Consider the following 7,764-nt stretch of genomic DNA (forward strand, 5'->3'; position numbering starts at 1 on the left):
GGAGCCAGATGTGGGACTCCATCCCGGGTCTCCAGGATCACGCCCTGGACTGAAGGTGGCGCTAAACCGCTGAGCCACCCAGGCTGCCCGAATTATTTTTCTTATATTTATTGATACATTCAATTCAGTCAACCCACTTATTGGACACCTACTACATGATAGACACCTTTCTAGATGCTGAACATATTGCAGTAAACAAAGCACACAATGATTTCTACCCTCTTACATTCTGGTGAGGACAGATACATAAAAAAGTAAAACATGGATGTCAGATGTTAATAAGTATTATGGAAAAAATAAAATTAAGAATAGAAATGCACTTGCAATTTAAATATAGTGGACCAGGGAAGGTCTAACTAAAAAGGTTTCATTTCAGTGAAGACTAAAGAAGGAGACACAGGGACTCATGCATATATTTGGTGGAAGAACCTTCCAGGCAGAGAGAAAAGTAGAAACAACTGAAATGGAAATGCACCTTGCATGTTTGAGAGGCCTCAAGATAGCTGAGCAGAATTATCAAGTGAGTGGGTCTTGAGACAAGAAATTAGATAAGAGATATCAGGATAAAAGGCCTTCAAGAAGTCCTTTTAAGGATTTGACGTTTATTCTGAAAAATATAGAAAGTTATTCAAAGATTTAAATAGAACAACATGATCTAATTTATATTTTGATAGAATCACTCTGTGTTACAAATAGACTATGTTGATGAGCTTTGCGTAGTGGCAGTATCATAGCCAATGAGGTTTATCCGAAGCACGATTATTGCTAATAGACTATGTTGGATAGTAGAGGTAGAGGATATGAGTGAAATCAGGAAACCCAGTTAGAAAGCTACTGTCATTATCCCATTGTAAGACCAGAGGTGTCTCAGACCAGGATGGTACCAGAGGATGTGAAGAGAGCTAATTCTAGATATAATTTGGAGTTTGGAGCTATCAGAACTACTGATCAATTGTATGTAATACCTTTTACTCTCCTGCACTAGATTCCTTTCTATTTTAGAAATTATGGACATATTTTTCTAACAAGGTAAAGAGCCAAAAAGAATTTATTAATTATCTTTTCACCCCTATTCCACCTTAAAAATATATGAAATCTACCTTTTAATTTTTTCCCTTCTCCTCTCTGGTGTAAAGTTAGGTTTCTTAGAATTAGAACCTATGACAAAAATTGTGAGGAAATTATTCCCTGAGGGAATGCTCTCAGGAGAACATGAGAGGAAAGCAGGATAGGGCAGACAAGAAGCTTTCTTAGCTGGATGCTAGCTTCAGCCTGGTCCCATAGGGGCTCTAGAGCAAGAAGTATATTGCAGAGTTGTTTCTACCTTTTATACCAAATGAGACTTGAAGTAGAAGCACAAGGTATAACCTTAACCAATATCCACTTTTTCCCACTAAAATAACTTTAGATCCAGATCACCCTTCCATTATTTAACAAATTTATAATAGAATAATTTCCATTTCTCTAAATTATATACTTTTTGTGCCTCGTCCAGATTCACTTCACCAGCTGCTCTGAGTGTTGACTCTAATATCTTATAGCCACAGCCTTCTCCAGAAGATTTCTGTCAGTTGATAACTGCTACCTTCCCAGGAGATGCCTATTACCCCTTGTCCAGTGGAAGCCTTCAGCCAATGACCGACTGATACCAAATACAAAAGCCCGTCCCCTTTGCCTCAAGGTAGAAAAACTATGTGGAGCCATTTATACTATAGATCTCCTCATGTGATCAGACTGAGACCAGACTTTATCTAAATTCACATCTTTGGCTTCTTCCCCTGTCCTATCTTGCTTGCTTCTTTTTTTTTTCCCCTTGCCTCATTTTCTTACAGGCTTTTCTTGACACCACCTTCTCAATAAATCACATGTAAAAGAATCCCTGTCTCAGGATCTGCTCCTGAGGACCTGTACCTAAGGAATGGTCCCTTTTTATCTAATTAGGTGGGAAAACATCATAACAATGTATAATGATAGCATCCATTTAAAAAATAAAAAGAACAGGCTCTTCTTTAAATGATCAGAAATTTTACATAGTTCTACTTCTTTTGAATTTTATCATAGCACATTACATTTTATGACTAAGAGTCTTTTACTTGTCCATTACATTCTTCTGTGGGAAAAAAAAAAAGAAAAAAGAATATATTTACAAGAGATAAAGAAGCGCACTATATCATAATAAAGAGAACTATCCAACAAGAAGATGTAACAATTATAAATATTTATGCTCCCAATAGGGGAGCAACCAAATATATAAAACAATAACAAACGTAAAGGAACTCACTGATAATACAATAATAGTAGGAGACTTTAACATGCCACTTACATCAATGGGCAGATCATCTAAGCATAATATCAACAAGGAAACAATGGTTTTGGATGACACATTGGACCAGATGGACTTAACAGATATATTTAGAGCATTTTAACCTGATGCAGCAGAGTACACACTCTTTTCAAGTGCACATGGGATGTTCTCCAAAGTAGATCACATACTAGGTCACAGATCAGACCTTAACAAGTACAATAAGATTGAGATCATACCTTACATATTTTTTGACCACAGTGCTATGAAACTTGAAGTCAATCACAAGAAAAAATTTGGAAAGACCACAAATACATGGAAGCTAGCAACATGTAACTGAAGAATTAATGGGTCAACAAGGAAATCAAAGAACAATTTAAAACATACATGGAAGCAGGGGTGCTTGGATGGCAAAGTTGCTTAAGCATCCAACTTCTGCTTTTGGCTTGGATCATGATCTCAGGGTCACAGATCTCAGGCTTAGCCCTGTGTCAGGCTCCACACTTAGCATGGAGTCTGCATAAGATTCTCTTTCCCTTTCCCTCTGAACTTCCCCCCACAAAAAATACATAAATAAATAAATCTTTAAAAAAATACGTGGAAACAAATGAAAATTTAAAAATGATGATCCATGTTTTTATTTGAGATGCAGCAAGAGTGCTCATAAGAGGGAAGTATATAGTGACAGAGACCTACCTCAACAGCAAGAAAAATCTCAAGTAAACAACCTAACCTTACATCTAAGGGACTTAGGAGAAGAACAACAAATGAAGCCTATAGTCAGTAGAAGGGAAATTAATAAAGATTAGAGCATAAATAAATGATATAAAAACTTAAAACCCATAGAACGGATCAAGGAAACCAGAAGTTGTTTCTTTGAAAAAATTAATAAAATTAATAAACTCCTAGCCACACTTATCAAAAAGAAAAGATCCAAATAAATAAAATCACAAATGAGAGAGTAGAAATAACAACTCATACCACAGAAATACAATTATAAGAGAATATTATGAAAAAAATGCCAAAAATTGGACATTGTGGAAGAAATGGATAAATTCCTAAAAATATATAAACTACCAAAACTGAAACAAGAATAGAAAACTTGAACAGTCCAATAACCAGCAGAGAAATTGAATCAGTAATCAAAAAATCCCCTGACAAACAAAAGTCCAGGGCCACACGGCTCACAATGGAATTCTACCAAATATTTAAAGAACTTTTAAGGGATGTCTGGGTGGCTCAGTGGTTGAGCATCTGCCTTGGGCTGAGGGTGTGATCCCAGGGTCCTGGGATCGAGTCCCACATCAGGGTCCCTGAAGGGAGTCTGTTTCTTCCTCTGCCTATGTCTCTGCCTCTCTTTCTGTGTCTCTCGTGAATAAATAAATTTTTTTAAAAAAATTAAAGAACAGTTAATACCTATTCTCAAACTGTTCCAAAAAGTAGAAATAGAAGGAAAACCCAAATTCATTCTACAAAGCCCACATTACCTTGATTCCAAAGCCAAAGACCCCTAAAAAAAATTACAAGCCAATATTCCTGATGAACATAGATGCAAAACTTTTCAATTAAAATACTAGGAAATTGAATCCAACAGTACATTAAAAGAATCATTCACCACAATCAAGTGAGATTTGTTCCCGGGCTGCAAGAGTGGTTCAATATTCACAGATGAATCAACGTGATACACCACATTAATAAAAGAAAGGACAAGAATCATATGATCCTCTCAATAGACAGAGAAAAGGCATTTGACAAAGTACAACATCCATTCATAATTAAAAACCCTCAACAAAGTAGAGATAGAGGGAACATACCTCTACATAATAAAGGCCAAGTACGAAAGACCCACAGCTAATATTATCCTCAGTGGGGAAAAACTGAAAGCCAGTATTCAATGGTCAGGAACAAGACAGATGTCCACTCTCAGCATTGTTATTTAACATAATACTGGAAGTCTTAGCCTCAGCAATCAGACAACAAAAGGGCCGGGTTAAATAGGTGATGGTACTAAGGAGGGCACTTAATGTGACGAGCCCTGGGTATTGTATGTAAGTAATGAATCACTATATTCTACACCTGAAACTAATATTACACTATATGTTAACTAACTGGAATTTAAATAAAAACTTGGAGAAAAAGACAATAAAAAATTGATATTAGATATGAAAAAAAAGAAATTTTATATTGTTCTACTTCCTTTGAACTTTATTATAATGCATTACATTTTATGCCTAAGTCTTCTCCGAAAAAAATATATTTTTATTTTCTGTATCTACAATATATTGAGTATAAAATTTTCTTCTGAAATAAATGAACAAAGATTAATAAATTAATCTTGCAAATAATATTAAAAATAGAATTTATGAAACATTATATATTTGTTACAGATTTTCAAAAATCAATATTAAATATAAAAAGTAAAGTTTTACTGGACATACATTAGCAGGATGGATAAGATTTTTTTTAATGAGTTCCAGTATCATGGATAATTCTTACAACTAAAATGGAAAAAAATGCTCAGCAGCAATTCTATTCCTATTTTTGTATTTGTTGTTTTATTTTTATTTGTTTTGTTTTGGTTTTTTTTGTTGTTGTTTTAATAGATGTTAAGAGATAAGACACCTCACTCAAAAAAATTAGAATGGGATTGGAATAATCTTTTTTTATTGAAGTGTAATTAACATTCAGTATTTTTTTTTTAGATTTTATTTATTTATTCATGAGAGAAACAGAGAGAGAGAGAGAGAGGCAGAGACACAGGCAGAGGGAGAAGCAGGCTCCATGAAGGGAGCCTGACGTGGGACTCCATCCTGGGTCCCCAGGATCACGCCCTGGGCCGAAGGCAGCGCCAAACCATTGAGCCACCCAGGCTGTTCAACAGTCAGTATTATATTAGTTTCAGGTGTACAATATAATGATGTACCAATTCTATTCATTTCTCAGTGTTCATCGAGACTAAATATACTCTCGATCCTCTTTATTTCACCCATTCCCCACCCATTTCCCCTCTGGCAACCATCAGTATGTTCCCTGTTTTTAAGACTTTGTTCTTTTGTCTTTTTTCTTTGTTCATTTGTTTTGTTTCTTAAATTCCACATGAGTGAAATCATATGGTATTTGTCTTTCTCTGTCTGACTTATTTCACTTAGCATTATACTTTCTAGGTCTATCCATGTTGTTGCAAATGGCAATATTTCATTCTTTGTTAAGGCTGAGTCACATTCCATTGTATATAAATACCACATCTTCTTATCCATTCATCGATCGATCAATGGCCACTTGGGTTGCCCTATATCCTGGCTATTGTAAATACTACTGCAATAAATAGAGACGTTTCTTTAGGTAGTTACTTGGTATTGGAATTACTGGGCTATTAAAGTCTATTTTTAATTTTTTAAAAAATGCCCCATACTGTTTTGCATGGCAATTGTACCAATTTACATTCCTACCAACAGTGCATGAGGGTTCCTTTTTCTCCCCATCCTTACCAACACTGTTATTTCTCTGCTTATTTCTTATCTCTCAATTCTAGCCATCTGACAGGTGTAAGGCGATATCTCACTTTGGTTTTATTTTGCATTTCCCTGATAATGAGTGATGTTGAGCACCTTTTCACGTGTCTTTTGGCAAGCTCTATGTCTTCTTTGAGGAAAAGAAGTTTATTCAGGTCCTTTGACCATTTTTTAGATTTTTTTTTCTTTTTCTTTTTCTTTTTCTTTTTTTTTTTTTAGAGAGAAAGAGAGCAAGCAGAGGGAGGGCAGAAGACAGAGAAAGAAAATCTCAAAGCAGACTCCACACAGCAAGGAGTGTAATGCAGGGCTCCATCCCACAACCCTGAGATCATGACCTGAACCAAAATCAGGAGTCTGCCACTTGACCAACTGAGCTACCCAGCTTCTGCCCATTTTTCAATTGCTTATTTGTGTTTCTAGTGTTGAGTTGTATAAGTTCTTTATATATTTTGGATAGTAACCCCTTATTGAATATATCGTTTGCAAAAACCTCCCATTCAGTAGGTTGCCTTTTGTTCTGTTGATGGTTTCTTTTGCTATACAAAAGCTTTTTATTTTGGTGTAGTCCCAATAGTTTAATTTTGCTTTTCTTACCCTTGCCTGAGGAGACATATTTAGAAAAATGTTTCCATGGCTGATAACAATGAAATTAGTGCCTATGTTTTCTTCTAGGAGTTTTGTGATTTCAGGTCTCACATTTAGTCTTTCATCCATTTTTGTGTACGGTGTAAGACAGTGGCTCAGTTTCATTGATTTGCACGTAGCTGTCCAGTTTTCACAGCACCATTTGTTGAAGAGTGAATGGAAGAAATTTTATCATAGCAATATCACAATTCTTTTAACTGTTTCTGAGTTAATTGTCAGAGAGTACTTGATGATCTAGCCTCAGTAACAAATTTTAATAATTTGTAAGAGCACCTTGATAAAGTCTTTTTTCAATTTTGTTGAAAACAAATGATTAGAAACCATTTGACTTGCCACAAATTTTTTAACACAATATCTATAGATTTCCCTTTCTTTCTTTTTTTTTTTTTTTTTTGAGATTTCCTTTCTTAATACCAGCAACAAAAAGTCCAAATAACTCCTCTCATCCCAAAGGTTTTTAGACTTTAAAGGAATGAACTGCAGTAAACATAAGTTATTCTTTGCTTCCAAAATGACTATTTTTCCTCAGATATGCTGGGTTTTCTTACAATGAGTTAATTTGGGTGTATGGTATTTTGAAACACTTTATTGAGGTTGGAGTCAACTAATCACTTTTCTGCATAACTGAATTTTATATTTATATTTCAAATTCTTTTTAATTGGCTTTAGATATAACTCTAAAGATATTTTAATACCTTTTCCTCAAGCATGTAAATTCTTCTCATGCTTTATCTGGCCACAACTCTTAAACTGTGTTAATGACAGTGAGCACACAATAAAATATAATTATACAATTCTATTTACATATGGGAAAAAGATAAAGTCATCAATTTGCAGAATGTGCAGTTTCTGCATGGAGTAAATTTAAAAGATAGAGTAAAATAAGTATTTATTTTCAGAGAGGACCACAAAGGCCTTTAGATTTTTGTTTTATCCATCAACCTTTGTCCTTTTGATCATCTTTTTTATCTATCATGGTATCGAGGTAATCATTTAGCACAGGGAAGGAGCTTTAATAAAAAGGATCAAACAAAGTAACCATGAAAATCAAAATCCTTCCAGTGACCTTTAGACGTTTAATCGTACCCCCAAGAAAGGTATATCCCTGTGTGGTTTATAAAGCTGTTCTTTTTCTTTAAGATTGTTTGAAGTTTCCAGTAATTATTTTTTATTCACCAAGTGACAATCTCGTTACATGACTGAAACTCCTAATGCTTTAAAAATAAACACAAAACCTTGATGGTAATAATAGGCCTTTTGAGGAAGAGGAGAAATTATTTCAAAGCTACAGGATTTCTTTTTCAA

The 7,764-nt window shown here is 34.6% G+C and overlaps 1 pseudogene; it reads left to right on the plus strand.

Annotated features, from left to right (window-relative positions):
* The first annotated feature begins 708 nt into the window (after nt 1–708).
* LOC140594540 (U4 spliceosomal RNA) lies at nt 709–773 on the plus strand (annotated as a pseudogene).
* The last annotated feature ends 6,991 nt before the right edge of the window (nt 774–7,764 follow it).

The sequence above is a fragment of the Vulpes vulpes genome, chromosome 11 (genome assembly GCF_048418805.1).
Source record: "Vulpes vulpes isolate BD-2025 chromosome 11, VulVul3, whole genome shotgun sequence".
NCBI lineage: Eukaryota > Metazoa > Chordata > Mammalia > Carnivora > Canidae > Vulpes > Vulpes vulpes.